At 38.4% G+C, this 16,559-nt stretch overlaps 1 pseudogene; it reads right to left on the reverse strand.

The window, feature by feature from the left end:
* Window positions 1-15,807: 15,807 nt before the first annotated feature.
* Window positions 15,808-16,209, reverse strand: LOC123813644 (annotated as a pseudogene).
* Window positions 16,210-16,559: the final 350 nt, after the last annotated feature.

Here is a 16,559-nt window from a genome sequence, read left to right on the forward strand (position 1 = left end):
TGGATCTGCCACTGAATATAGACTTAGAATCAACCCCAGAAAAGTGGTTATTGAAACCTGAGACATTTCCAGCCCCAGAGACTCTGTAGAGTGGTATAAAAATCAGTGTTTGAATGAAGGTGAGTGTCTCCATTTGTTTGGCAATGATCTAGGAAAGCCTAAGAAATGTTTTAATATGTATGTTGCATTTTGGATCTGTACTTCTTTTTCTTTAATATGAAACTACCTACTTCAAAGAGTAAAAATGTCAATTTGAAATAGTATCCATACATGAACAACATAATTCTTATTTTAAGGCATTTTATAATTATAAATTGAAAAGTGTACTCTGAAACAAAATTTGTGGGTAAGAATGATCATATAGCCTTTTTCTCCTAATTTGGTTATAGAACATATTATTGTAACCTGTGAAGTCTCCATATCTAATCAGTATTGTACCAAATTTTATAAGGCATAAAAATATTTTTAAGAGCAGCATTTCAAATTATTTTTACATAATACCTTTAGAATTCATTTAACAATAACCTCACATTGTTAAATAGTATAATGGATAGATACCAGTATTGATTTCCTTCTTAAAGATTCCTGTTTCTCTATAGGCTGGGTTAAATAAATGCCTGTCCCCAGTTTCCATACCCATAAATGTCATTTTACCATAGCACTTACATTATTACATTGAAATGCTCTCTTTACTTGTCTTTCACCAAATACCCTCTCTTTTCCCAACCATCATGGACTAGGAAATATTCTAGAATATTAGCTTTCAATTTTTTTTGCTTTCACCTATAGTAATAAATGTGTTTTTATGTGAGTTATGCATGCAACTGAAATTAAATTTTATCAATATTTATATTTACTATGAGACATGTACCTTGATATTTTCTATTCCATTTTATTTTATAAGAGGTATTGGTGCAACCCAATACACTGATTTAACAAATCGCTAATTAGTCTTAAGATGTAGTTTGTCACTGAAATAGAGAATAGTCTGACGGTGTTCAGAGGAGAGGAGAGGGAATTTCAGGGGAATTTCAAGGGAAAAGGGGAAGGGTTTACAGTAAGTATAAAGGGCACATGGATAAAAACTAGGGGTGGGTGAAAATGGGAGGGAGGGGGATGGTTGGGTGGATGGGTTGGGATGGGAGTAAAAGATAGAAAATTGTACTGCAACAACAATTAAAATAAAAAATATAAAAAATAAAGTGCAAAAAAAAAAAAAAGATGTGGTTTGTAAAGAATTCCTCCAAGGCATGTGTTCCTGATGCTGGTATCTCTGGTGTTTAGCATGGGATCTGGCACTGGTTGAAGACAGACCTACAGAATTATTTTAGATAGTACTGCAGATGTAAATTCTAATATAGGAAAATATGCTGCTTCCCCTGTGCTCAGCCTAAGACTTTCTAAATTTCATATTTTAAGAAGTAGCACATGCCATGAGGCACAAATCGTATTAAAACTAAAGGCTTATTGCATTGCATTTTTTTGATTCTGCTAATACCGGTGTGACTTATCCACATGTACCCAGGAGTAACGTACTGACAGATTCTCAATTAATACAAGCATTTCTGAGCTTCTAGTAGTTAGCCCCAGTGTATTAAAAGCTTTATCACTTACAACATGGAAGGAGCATAAAAGTTAAATGATTGGAGTATATAAGGGAGCTCAAAGTTTTACTTAATATTACTTAAATGTGAGGAAAAGTTGTACATTCAAAATGACCCTCCACAGTTAAACTAATAAATCAAGAGAAGATTATCCTTTTTCAATATGAATAAGCCTTTAAAAGCTGATGATATATTGAATAAATAAAAATCTTAATAAGTACTTGTTATTTATATTCATAGTGATTTTTATAAACTTTAGTATAGGTAAGTAAATGAAAAACATCAGAATCTATTATGAAATTCATAATACAGACATTTACATATATTTTCTAGCAAATTCCCTCTCTCTTTTCTCACTTTCACAGCTAAATTTCTAAAATTCAGGCTGCTTCAGTTGAGCTTTGTCACAGTTATACCACTGAAAACACTTTTGCTTCAATCACCATGATCTCATCATTGACCATTTCAAAGGATGCCTTAGGTCCTTATTTCTTTTGCCAAACCTGTGCAATTTGATATTGTGATCAGTCTTAAAATTTTCTTCTTATTTGGTTTCTTTCCATTTTATTTTGTCTGGATTTCAGGTGTATAGCTTAGAAATTAGCAATCATACTTTGCATACTGTTCTCTCAATATTTCCAGTGCCCCAGCTGACAGCATATGTAGTTATCACAATATTGTTGACTATATTCCCTATGCTTTACCTACATGTAACAATATGACATAATAAATATCTAGATAAACTCTAGGGAAAAGGTGATCTAAAAGTTATGGGACTAGATAGTGGTAATGGTTGTACAACACTGTGAATGTAATAAGTGCCTGTGATTCATATATACTTTAAAATGGTTAAAATGCTAACTATTATATGTATTTTACCACAATAAAACATGCTAAATCTGACATACAGAGACTGCCATTGCTCTGTTTTAAATTATTTTGCATAAAAAATAAAAAAATAAATTATTTTGTGTTATTGTGTTACTCAAAAATAGACTTCCCTTTAGAATTTTCTATATAAAGAATCATGCCAGATGCATTATTCATGGTGGCCAAGACATGAGGACAACCAAAATGTCCTTTAACAGAGGACTGGGTAAAGGAGATGTGGCACATATATACTATAGAATGCTACTCAATCATAAGAAAAGATGAAATATTGCTATTTGCAACAACATGGATGGCCCCTGAAAATATGATGCTAAGTGGAATAAGTCAGAAAAAACTAAGAACCATACAAAACTAAGAACCATACAAACAGAGTGGTTCTCCTATGTGGAATAAAAAACTGAAACTCATAAACACAGACAACAGTATGGTGGTTACCAGACGGAAGGGGGCGGAGGGTAGTAAAGGGTGATGAGTGCCAAATATATGGTGATGGAAGATGATTTGACTTTGGGTGGTGGGAGCACAATGCAGTATGCAGATCATGTATATTTCTATAATACACTATAATAACACTTGAAATCTATATGATCATATTAACTAATGTCGCCCCAATAAATTTAATAAAAAATAAAAAGTAGACTTCTCTAATTTGACTCTTCACATGCAATTTTTAAAGGATGTACAACACCATTCTGAAATGACAGCTCAGAATTTGTGCACTTTATAAAAATACAACAATACATTCACAATGTTATCTATTTACTATTGTTAGACCTTAATGCTGTTTCTAATGTTTGTTCCTATTATTTTATAAGCTATACTAAAATGAATACTATTGCTTTTATCTATGAAGATATTTTTTCTGAAGCTACTACTAAATTAGATTTTCTAATTGACTTTTTGCCTTGCCATGGATTGCATACCATTAAGAGGCCTCTCTTGCTTTCAAGAAGAGTATGAGGCTATAGATGAGGGGAGATCCAATTAGGTGAAATCACAGTATTGCAAAAGAGGCTACTTCTGGTGCTCTGGGCTTTGTGGGATATCCACAAATGTTGATTTTTGCTTTGTAGGCAAGTGGTATCTAATGAGGTTGGCTACTTGCTTAGCAGGGATGTAGGAGGCTAGTTTTTCTTCTCTGTGTAGCAGTCCCTTTCAGGCATAGATTCTCCCCTCGGAATCTCAGGTACTTGGTGGTCACAACTGTCTGCTTCAAATCAGGCTCATAGCTGCTTTACAGTCTTCCCCTTATGCCAAAGTTCAAAATGAATTGTTTCCCTGTCATGTTTCTCAGTGATAATCAATACAAGACCCTAAATCTAATACCCTACAAAATGAGGCCAAAGCTGCCTAAAAAAGGAGAAGGGATTCAGCAAAAATACACCAAAACAAAGCAAAAACAAAGCATCATAGACGCAGAAAACAGTATGGTGATAATCAAAGGGAAAGAGGGGCTGGAGGGAGGTAGAAGAGGGTAAAGGGGGGATAAATGGTGACAGAGGGGACTTGACTTTGGGTGGTGACCACACTATACAATACACAGATGATGTATTATAAAATTTTACTCTTGAAATCTACATAACTTTACTAACCCATGTCATCCCAATAAATTTGATAAAACTTAAAATAAGACACAAAAATAATGAAAGTGTAGATTAAATGTTAACTATAAAGTCTGAAAACATATAGGAATAATTATCATATGCTAGAAAGAGAAAGAATGAGTTAAAAGGTATATGTAAAAGTCAGACTTCTGGTCAGCATGGCGACATAGGTAAACACAGCTCAAACCTTGAATAACCACATGAAAATTACAACTAAACTATAGAACAACCATCACTTAGAACCATCAGAAACTGAGCTAAATGGAAGTCTTACAACTACGGAATTAAAGAAGAAACCATATCAATGCTGGTAAGTGGGGTGGAGATGCAGAACAGCCTGGTCCTACACCCACATGTGGCAGATAAAAATTGGGAGGCTATCTTAGGAGTGAGGGGTTCCCAGCTGCACACCAGGCCCCCAGCCCAGGGTTTCAGTGCCAGGAAAATAACTCTCCATATCTTCTGGCTGTAAAACCTGACAGGGATTGAGGCTGTGGGAGGCAAACTGCTGGAATCCTAGGCAGTTGATCTTAAAGGGCCTGCATACAGATTTACATACTCACTCCCTCTGAGATCCAGCATAGGGGCAGCAGGTTGAAAGACATCAGAGACATATGGGGAAGAACTGAATTGTCTGGCATCAGGGCAAGAGCTGGGGGCAGGAAGCTTTCTTCCAGATATAAGTGTTAGCAGAGGCCATTGTCCTTTTCTGAGTCCTCTCACCACAGAGCCACAGAGCTCACAGGTGGGAGTCCTATCTGAGATTCCATCAGCCTGGCTCACACTGTTTGCCTCACCCTGGTGATTCATTGATGTCCTGCCCCTCCCAACTTTCAGGCCCACCTAAACTGTTTCCAGTGGCTTTTCCATATGAATGGCTTGTTTGGCCCATGCTTCAGATTTTCCCAAATTCTCTTAAGCAGAATCTGGCTTCAGTGAGCCTTTAACTCCACTAAGTTGCTCCAGGCCTGACACTAGTAGCAATTGGCCTTGTTTCACAGTTTGACGTCTCCTGGGCACCACCAAGCCCAGCACAAGTAGCAGCCATCTGCATATTGCTTTGTAGCTTATGCTGTGTGACCCTGGAGAGAACACAGGTGGTGGCTGACCTTGGATGTGCTAACAGCAGTCAAGGCTCAACTACAAGATAAGGGTGAACACAGTCCACATAGTGAGCTCACTTTGAGTACCCAGCTTGGGTAATAGGGGAGGCTGATTCACTGTACCCTACAGTACACCTACTATATTAAGCCATTCTATCCAGTCATGGAAATGTAGCAGCTCTGCATTTGCTGGTATAGAAACAAACATGGGAGGCTGTCAAAATGAGGAGAGAAAAAAACATGGTCCAAACTAAGTAACAGAACAAAACTCCAGAAAAAGAACTAAACCAAATGGAGACAAGTAATTTACTAGATGCAGAGTTCAAAACTCTGGTTATAAGGATGCTTGAGGAATTTAGTGAAGACCTCAACAGCATAAAAATGATCCAGTCAGAAATGAAGGATACACTAATTAAAATAAAGAACAATTTACAGGTAATCAGCAGTAGAGTGGGTGAAGCCAAGAATCAAATAAGTGATTTGGAACACAAGGAAGTAAAAAACAGCAAGAAGAAAGAAGAATCCCCCCCAAAATGAGGATAGAGTAAGGATCCTCTGGGAAAACTTCAACATTAACATCATGGAGTTGCTGGGAATAGAAGAGAAAGAGCAAGAATTTTGAAAACTATTTGTAAAAATAATGACAACAAACTTTCCTTCTTAGTGAAGGAAATAGACATACAAGTGAAAGAAGTACAGTGACTCCCAAACAATATGGACCCAAAGAGGCCAATACCAAGATACATCATAATGAAAGTACCAAAGGTTAAATACAAAGAGAGAATTAATATTAAAAGTAGCATGAGAAAAGCAGTTGGTTATATACAAGTGAGCTCCTATAAGACCGTCAGCTGATTTCTCAACAGAAACTTTGCAGGCTGGAAGGGATTGGCAAGAAATATTCACAGTCATGAAAAGTAAGAACCTACAACTAACTTTATCCAGCAAAGCTTTAATTTAGAATCAAAGGACAGATAAATATGTTCCCAGTCAAGAAAAAGGTAAAGGATTTCACCACCACCAAACCAGTATTATATGAAATGCTAAAGGGCCTTCTTCAAGATGAGGATAAAAAATATGAACAAGAAAATGACAATAAATAAATATGTATCTATCAACAACTGAATCTAAAAAACAAAGTGAACAAATAAGCAGAACAGAAACAGAATCACAGATACTGAGAACATTTTAATGGTTGCCAGATTGGAGGAAGATCAGAGGGATGGGTGAAAAAAGTGAAGCGATTAAGAAGTACAAATTGGTAGTTATAGAACAATGATAGGGATGTAAAGTACAGCATAGGGAATAGGGTAGCCAAAGAACATATATGCATTACCCATGGACATGGACAATGGAGTGGGGATTGCCTGAGGCAGTGGAGGATGCTGGGTGGAGGGGAGGAAGGGGGAAATATTGGGGCAACTATAATAGCATAAACAGTATAATATAATCTTAAAAAGTCAGGAAACAAAAGAAGCAGTGATATGCCAGTAAAACATGATATAAAATAATAGAAACAAGACAGCACACAAATGGTATCAAAACTATAAATATAATAGTTTGCTTCTAAGATATAAAAATGTCAGATTGAAATAAAAGCCTCAGAAAAATTCTGTTGTATTTTAAAGATACCCCAAACCAAAGGAAATTAAAACTGCTGACAAAAAAAGAATGGGCCATAAAAAAGTTAAAGGCAATCAAAAGAAAAACAGTAATTGAATATCAATGTTAGAGAAGGTAGAATTAGCAGATGGATTGGCTGTGGATGTGAGAGAAATATCAAGGTCAATAAAAGTGCACAGATTTTGGAGGGAGCAATTAGTATATCTTAGGTGGAGAACACTGAGAGAAACAGCTTAGAGCAATTGAGGGTATCACAATCATCTGTTTGACACAGATGTGCTGAAAGCCAAAATATTCCCAACTCTGTAAACAGAGTTATAAATATTATGCATGAATATTCTGGTGTTAAAATCCCCTACTATGGCTGTGTTACTCTCAATCTATCTGTATCATTTATATCTATCAAGATTTGCTTTATATGTTTAGGTGCTCCTATGTTGGGTGCATAAATGTTTACAAAGGTTATATCCTATTGCTGTAATGATCATTTCAGCATTATGGAATCCTTCTTTGTCTTTTGTTATGGCCTTTGTTTTGAACTAAGCATTTGAACACACCATTTTGTCTGGTATGTTTTGCTACCCCAGCTTTTTTTCCCCATTTCCATTTACGTGAAGTAACTTTTTTCATCCCTTTGCTTTGAAAGATTTTATTTTTAGAGAGAGGGAAAAAGAGGGAGAAAGAGTGGGATAGAAACAACAATGTGAGACAGAAACATCCATCAGTTGCCCCTCACACACACTCTCCGACTGGGTACTGAATACACAACCCAGGCACGTGTCCTGATTGTCAATGAAACTGGTGACATTTTGCTTGGTGGGAGGGTGCCCAACCAACTGAGCCACACTTGTTAGGGCTCCACTCCTTCACTTTTAGTCTGAGTGTGCATCTTTCATTCTGTGATTGGTCTTGTGTAGACACCATATGTATGGGCATTGTTTTCTTATCCATCCAGCTACCTATGTGTTTTGATTGGAGCATTTAAGCCATTCACATTAAAGTGATTATTGATAAGTATGTATTTATTGTCATTTGTTCTTTTAACTATGTTCCTCTGTTGTTTTTCTTCTTCTCCTCCTCTTCCTCTTCCACCTCCTTCTTCTTTTTCTATAGGAAGGCCCTTTATCAAGTCTTGCAGAACTGGTTTGGTGGTAATGAACGCTTTTTGCTTTTTCTTGTTCAGAAAGCTGTTCATTTCTCCTTCAATTTTAAATGATAGCCTCGCTTGGTAAAGTAGTCTTGTTTGGAGAACCTTGCTTTTCATCATGCTTTTGTCATGTTGAATATTTCATGCAAATCTCTTCTGGTCTGAAATGTTTCTATTGAGAAGTCAAATGCCTTTTTAGAAAAAAAGGAAGGGAGGGAGAAAGAGAAGGAAAGAAACATTGACACGACAGAAAAACACTGATTGATTGCCTTCCATACAGGCCCCAACTGGGGACTTAACTTGCAACCCAGGTTTATGCCCTGACAGGGAATCAAACTGGCTACCTTTGAGTTTGTGGCATGACGCCCACCCAATTAAACCGCACTGGCAAGGGCCAGCTGTCAGTCTTATGGGAGCTCCCTTGTAGGTAACTAACTGTCTCTCTCTTGCTGCTTTTAAGATTCTTTCTCATTCTTTAACTTTTGCCATTTTAATTATGATGTATCTTTGTGTGGGTCTCTTTGGGTTCCTTTTGTTTGGAACTCTCTGCACATTTGAGACTTGAGTGTCTTTTTCCTTCACCAAGTTAGGGAAGTTTTCTGCCTTTATTTTTTCAAATAGTTCTTAACGCTTTCCTCTTTCTCTTCTCCTCCTAGTTCCCCAATGATGTGGATGTTGTTATGTTTCATTTTGTACCAAAGACCCCTTAAACTATCCTTATTTAAAAAAATTATTTTTTCTTTATGCTGCTTTATTTAGGTGTTTCTTGCTACCTTGTCTTCCAAATTGTTGACTTGATCCTCTTCTTTATCCAACCTACTGTTTGTTCCTCCTAGTGTATTCTTTATTTCAGATATTGTATTCTTCATTACTGACTGGTTCTTTTTTCATGGTTTCTATTTCCTGTTAAAAAATGTTTGCTATCTGTTTGTTGTCTTTAATTTTCTTTAGCACTCTTATAATCTTTTTTTTTTAACTTTATTTCTGGTAAATTACATACCTTCCTTTCATTTAGCTCTTTTTCTGGGGATTTCTCCTGCTCTTTCATTTGTGGAGTGCTTCTTTGTCTCCCCATTTTGACTGTCTTTTTGTGTTTGTTACTTTATTCATTTTTGAAGTATATTTTATTGATTATGCTATTACAGTTGTCTCAATTTTTCCTCCCCTTTATCTCCCCCTCTGCCTTGCATTCCTAACCCTCCAGCATTCCCCCCCCCCTTAGTTCATGTCTGTGGGTTGCACACGTAAGTTCTTTGGCTTCACTGTTTCCTATACTATTCTCAACCTCCCCCTGTCTATTTTATACCTACCAATTATGTTTCTTATTTTCTGTACCTTTCCTCCCCACTCTCCCCCTCCCCATCCTCCTCCCCACTGATAACCCTCCATGAGGTCTCCATTTCTGTGATTCTGTTCCTGTTCTAGTTTGCTTAGTTTTTGTTTTTCAGGTTCAGTTGTTGATAGTTATGAGTTTGTTGTCATTTTATTGTTCATAGTTTTTGATCTTCTATTTCTTAGATAAGTCCCATTTCATACAATAAGGGCTTGGCAATGATGAACTCCTTTTCCTGACCTTACCTGGGAAGCACTTTATCTGTCCTTCCATTCTAGATGATAGCTTTGCTGGATAGAGTTGGATGTAGGTCCTTGCCTTTCATGATTCAAATACTTCTTTCCAGCCCCTTCTTACCTGTAAGATTTCTTTTGAGAAATCAGCTGACAGTCTTATGGGCACTCTTTTGTAGGTAACTCTCTCCCATCACTGTTGGTTCCCTGTACATTTTTCTTTATTTCACTTAGCATAACCTTCATTTTTTTAATCTAATTTGTGACCATATTCATCCAATTCTGTGAGCATCCTGATTACCAGTGTTTTGAACTGTGCATCTGATAGGTTGGCTATCTCTTCATTGCTTAGTTGTATTTTTTCTGGAGCTTTGATCTGTTCTTTCATTCGGGCCATTTTTTTTTTTTGTCTTGGCATGCCTGTTACATATAAGGGGCAGAGTCTTTTTTTTTCTGTCTTTCTTCATGTACAGCTCTCTCCATTTTCACCTTGATCTGTCCTTTTATTTGGCCATATTTCTTTGTCTTGGTGCACCTGTTATGTTGTAAGGGGGTGGAGCCTTAGGTATTCATCAGGGCGGGGCAGCCCTCTTTGCTGCACTGTGGTGCTGCCTATGGGGGAGGGGTCAGAGAGGGAACAATGCTGCTTGCTGGCTGTGCTCTAGCCCCACTTTCCAATGAACTCTCAGTGAGACTGGGAGTTTCTCCTGCCTTTGTGACCCCCACAGTATTTTTCAGCTAGAGGTTTTGAGTCTCTAGTTTCCCAGTCTGCCAGCCCTGCCTTGCCCTGCTGTCGGCCACCTTGCCACGAGTCTTCTCCACTTGCTCAGCTGTCTGTCTCTGCCCCTCCTACCAGTGTGGGTGAATGTTTCTTTAAGTCCTTGGTTGTCAGAGTTCCATGCAATTTGATATTCTGGCAGCTCTGGTTTATTATTATTTCTTAAATTGGTTGTTATCCTTTGGTTGTGTGAGGAAACAAAGTGTTTCTACCTGTACCTTCATCCTGGCCGGAACTCCCTCAAAACAAGTAATTTTATTCAGTCATACTCCCTCTGAGCCCCAGTACCTGGGTAGCAGCTTGAAAGGCAACAGTGGCATGCTTGTTCCTATATATCAGGTAGATCTGCAATAACTCTCAGTGTTGGTAGAATGGCCTTATGCTGTAGATACCCTGTGGGACCCAGTAGTGTAGTCTCTTTGATCACCTGAGCTGAGTGCTCCATAATTGTCCCTTTTGTGTGTTTTTGTGGGCCCTCCTGTTGTAATTTAGTTTTGATTGCTATTGGTTCATTCATGTATGGGGTCAATTCACAAGCTGGCTGACTATGAAGATTGACCCCAACCACAGTGTATGAGCTGCTGTGCAGGTGCTAACCACATAAAGCAGAATACCCATCAGCAGGGTTTGGTGCCTGCCAAGATCTTTTTTTTTTTTTAAGATTTTGATCATTTATTCTTAGAGACAGGTGAAGGAGAAAGAAAGGGAATAAAACATTGATGTGTGAGAGAAACATTGATCAATTGCCTCTTGCACACACCCAGACTGGGGACTGGGCTCACAACCCAGGCATATGCATTGACTGGGAATTGAACTGGTGACCTTTTGCTTTGCAAGATGATGCCCAGCCAACTGAGCCACACTGGTCAGGGCCAAGATCTTCCTTTTGATATGCCACTTAAAGCTAATTGGATCCTGCTCTGAGGTTGTCTGAAACTGGTGACTGGGTATGTTGGTTCTGAGGCCTCTTGGGAGGGACTCTGGCTCAAGCCAATGTCAGACACTGCCTTCACTGGCCCTTGGCAACCTGTTTGGAGATACAAAGCAATCCACAGTTTGTAGCTTCCTCTACTGGGCCTGGGTATGTGTGGGAAGAACCAAGCTATACACCAGGTCTGGCCTTTACCAGCACCCGGCCTCTTCCGGCTGCCTGCCTGATAGGATCAGTTACTGAAAGAGCCTCTCTTGTTACTCAAGTTGCATGAGGTAAATTCTTCGTGAATTACCAGTCAGGAGTTAGTGGTATTCACCAGATTGATACCAGGTTCAAAGTCAGTGCCAGTATCGAGTCTGAGGCCACTCAGGAAATGTCCCAGGGTATATCAAATCTAGTAGCCACTTGCCAGGCACCCACAGACCTTTGTAGTGGGATGGGGCCTGAGGGCTAGTGTGAGGCCAAAACAGTTTATTAGGCTCAAATACAGCAAAATTTGACCACATGAAGGGAGGTCTCTGCATTGGTTGGGTGCATGAGGGCTAAGTGGCTATAGTCCTAGATCCACAGAACACAATCTGTCCAAGATCCTGCCAGGCACTGGTTCTCAGCAGGGCAGGCCCACCAGGGGTTGGGAGGATGGAGATCCCTGATGGGAAGGCACTGGTCAGACTTGAGGGAAAGTAGAGGGAGGTCCCTAGGGGTCAATATGGTGGGGCCAACTTGAGCCCAAAGGGTGGGCTAGAGGATCTCCCATGAGGGGTAAGTGCTAGTCAGGTTCACTGGAAAGTGGATAAAATGGCTCCAACCCCAGAATCAAACCACTTATTCTTTGATACTTCTGAGTCTGCCCAGACCTCTCCTTGCTGGCTTAGGCAGCTAACTCCTCAGCAGGGTGTGATCTCTGCAGGGTGGGGTGACAGGGAGTCCAGAGGGTATGTCTGTAGCACTTCTTCAGGCTGATGCTGTATGGAGGGCAGTCCTTCACCCAGGAAAGTTGGTGACTGTAGTGCAGGGAGTGAGCCAGTACAGGGGTCTAGCAGATATCCCCATAGATCTCTCCCCAGAGCCACAAACCACAGTCTTCACTTTGCAGGACTTAGCCTCCTCTATCCTCTTCATTTTGAAGCTTAGGGTGAGTGACTGTGAAGAAGATTTTGTCTATTGGTTTTTTAGGAAGGTGGCAGTGTCTCTAGCAGACACACAATCCCTGTTGATTTTCAAAGCCAGATGTTATCTGGGCACAGCTTCTCAGCTCTGGTGCCTTGGGCTGGGGAGTCCAATGTGGGGTTGAGACCCCATGCTCCTAAGGGGGAATATTTGTAGCTGAGGTATCCCTCTGAAATCTCAGCCACTACCCATGACAGCGAGGCCCTCACTTTTCTCATCTTTGCCCTTCCTACAAATCTCGATGTGGCTTCTTCTCTAAATCCTTGGTCATAAGATTTCTATTTATGTAGCTTTCAGTTAGTTATTCAGGTTAATTGTTTTACATTTTAACTGTAATTCCAGCTTGGTTTGGGGTGGAGGGGAGTGCTTCATCCACATAGTCTGCTCCATCTTGAATTTCCCTTCCTTGGCTTCTTTGACATCATTCTTTTCTAGTTTTCTTTCTACTTTTTATTGGTTGTTTCTCAATTTTCCCTTCAGGTTCCCCCCTCTTGTATGTTTACTGTTTGTGTCTACTTTCATTTTAAATAACACTAATGGAAAATCTCATCCAGCTGCAAATATTGCTGGATATCCTCTGATTTCCAAATCCATGTTCTTCAGCCCAGACATCTCTTCTGAAATGCAGACTCATGCATTTGTCAAACTGCCTCCTGAATAGAATTCCTGTCTAGGTGTTCTGGAGTCTCATCAACTCAAGACATGTGAGAAAAAATTACTGTACAACTTGAACAAATTTTACTTTATATACATTTTTCTTAGTTGCCAGATTTCCCCTCTTTTATGTCCCATTCCATCCAATTATTGACTAAGGCAAGTTTTACTAGATATTAAATATTTCTTGAATGTCTCCACATCTTTATTTCTACTTCATTCATATCAGCTAGTGTAGTCAAGAAAACAGACATTTTTAGTTGGAAGGTATTTGACACAGTGAATTAATACAACATTGTTGGAAGTCTGGGAGAAGGAAGTGTTTTTGATATTTAGAAAATTCATAAATGCAGGAATCATAGGGAACTTGGTGCCAATGATTTCCACTTTCTGCAGTGCTGAAGCAGGTCACTAAGAGCTCTGCTATCATTGTAGATTTTTATCTCATCAGGAACATTCCCTGAAACTTTATAGGATCAATTTTTGTACATCCAGAAGCTGTGCCTCTCTGTGTGAGGGCTTTGTCTGGCTGTAGGGGCATGCTGCATGTGGGCCAAGCCATCAGTGCCAGGAGTAAATGCCTTGGGAGCCACCTGCAACCACTGAGCGTCAGTAAGTTCCTTGCCTTAAGTAGGACACTTCTGAATTATGCACTAAGTAGTCCCTCAGAGGGTTTTTTTGGCAGGCTTTAGCCCCAGTTGACTACAGTTGTAATCCACTTGTCAATTTCCTTTAATTGGCTTTCTTCCATTCCCCATTTTATTTCTTCACCCTTTTTCCACATTTCTGGATCAACTCCAAAACAAGCTATTTGTATTCAAGGACTTGCTCATGGTCTAAGACACACATTTCACACATTTCTTATGGGGTGAATAATACTTCTCTTCCTCTTCAATCTTCCATGTTTTATGAGTGCCTCTCTTTTACAAAATTTAAGACAAAAATTGCTTGCAAAGGTGTCTGGAAAATGCAGATTTAGACCCTTTGTACTTGAGGTACTAGGGAATAATTGTTTAGAAAGGCAAGGATGATGTTGAATACCTTTTATCACATGTTCATGATACTGACAATGTATATTTAAAGTATAAGATGTATCATATTCATGTGGCCCTGAAGCTTATATATTGGGTTGACCAAAATGTTTGTTTAGTTTTCTCTGTATGATGGCTCTAGTAGTGCTTAGTTGTCTTTAACTTAATTGGAAATAATCTTGTTAGATTGTATTGGCAGTTGTCATATGAACATACATTTTTAAGGTTTTTAAAAAACCTTGTCAAAATTGGTGAATTTTGTGTAGCCATTTTAATATTAAAAATAGAAGAAAATATGCAACATTTTTGGTGTATTATGCTTTATTATTTCAAGAAAAGTAAAAACACAACTGAAATACAAAAGAAGATTTGTGCAGTGAATAGAGACAGTGCTGTGGCTGATAGAACATGTTAAAAGTGGTTTGTGAGGTTTCTTGGCACTGCTGATGTTTTGGCCAATTAATTCTTTGTTGTCTTATGCATTGGAAGAAATTTAGCAGCACCCTGGCCTCTATCCACTAGAAGCCAAAAGCAGGAGATAGCTGACATAGAAAATATACAAGTCAATAAAATTATTGATAAAAATGAAAAAATGTGTCAATTTTATGGAAAAACCTAATGGACTTTTTGGCCAGCCCAATATTATTCTATTGAGTATCAACACCTTATCTAGTGCAGTTCACACCATTCAAATTATACACATTTAGACAGTGTCAACTATACCACACAGCATACTGCAATTATCTCATATATAAAAATGTACTTATTATTTCCCCTAAAAGGGAAGATACCAAGTATACTTTATAGTGGATGTTAATTTCTCTTTTAGTTTACTCACAATCTCTTCAGCATATTCTGTAAACTTATCAGTACATTGAAACACCCCATTTTGTTAGATGTTAATCTTTTAAAAGGACTACAGGGTCTTGCATATTCTCTTCCTAACCCAATTTTTCATTCTTATCATCCACTGTGCTGTTCTCACTGCCTATTCCAGCTATACAAGCCTTTGTTGACTCCAGGTGTTCCCCAAGCTTGCCCCCTCAGCAGGCACTGTATATGCTCTCCCCGATGTTCTGAATGAATGTAACTATCTTCGTCCTCTAATTAGCTCATATTTATCTTTCAGATCTTAGCTCAAGGGTCATTTCCTCACAAGACCACCTCTGAGCATGTGATTAAGCCAAAGTGTTTGTGTGTGTGTGTTGGCATATACACACATGTATATACACATATATACATAAAGCATATATATTATTTCATAGTTTCTATTTTCTGTTTATTTGTAATTAATTAACTATTGATATATTTCCTCAGGGCTTGTGCAAAGATGGCACTATTATTTATTTTTGTTATTTTTCTTATTATTATACTCCTAGCACCTAGTATAGTGTCTAGCACATGTAAGAACATCCAAGTAAAATTTTTATGAAGGCAAAGGATTGATTATGGAATAAGCAATAAAGATTACTATAATTTATATCATAAACTCTATCATGTTATTATTACACATTATACTCTTAAAATTCTTTTTTTCCTAAGTAATGTTTGTTAGTTGTAACTCTCAGTAATTTTAGGAAGGACATTTTTATTAGTTCATCATCTTTTATTTATGATTTCCAAATTGCTGTTATTCTTTTTTTTCTTTCAATGGAAACCCAGGCAGCTGCCTTTATTAGGGTCCATGGGTTGGCTGGCTTCACTAAAAAGCCATACACTTGATCTTGAAGTTTTCTTCTGCTACAAATTAGTTGATGGCTTCCAGGTTGAGGTGCTTGTGGAACTTGAATGCGTATTCATTTGGCAGCTTGAACGTCAGGCCTGTGTGGCTGAAGGAGATGCAGACCTCCACGATGCTTCCAGGCTGGAAGGGGAAGTCAGACTCCATCCACTCACTTCCCCAGACCACAGCCTCCTTGCTGTTACACACAATGGTGTTGGTGTAACCATGGAGACTGAAGCAAGGGTTGACAGGCAGTCACATGTTGCCATCTTTACCCAGGGTCAGCCTGATGCTCTTGGCATTGGGGCCCACCTTGCTGTACAGTCTGAGGCACTCCCCAGGTTTGAGATTCAGGTTGCTGGTGATCAGACCACAAGTCATGACTGAGAATAGGAGGCTGGTCATGGGGACTGTGACACCAACTGTCTGAAGATTCCACCTGAGAGCACTGCAATTCTTGATTTTAAATAAAAAAATTGCAATATTTTGATGCTATTTTGTCAATAATTTATCAATTTTGGGTTGCTCATTTAATCCAATACTATACAGCAATGCATACTTTTATCAACAAGAATATTGCAATATTATAGACTTTAAGGCACAGAGAAATTCTATTTAAAATAAATAGATATAAACATATCTTATATACATATATAAAATGTACATAACTCTCTTGCTAAAGAAGGTTAATAGTGATCCCAAAATAGGTAATTCAAGAGTCAGAAAGATGG

This window comes from Phyllostomus hastatus, unplaced genomic scaffold, assembly GCF_019186645.2.
Source record: "Phyllostomus hastatus isolate PE091 unplaced genomic scaffold, TTU_PhHast_1.1 phas_contig_1, whole genome shotgun sequence".
Taxonomy (NCBI): Eukaryota; Metazoa; Chordata; class Mammalia; order Chiroptera; family Phyllostomidae; genus Phyllostomus; species Phyllostomus hastatus.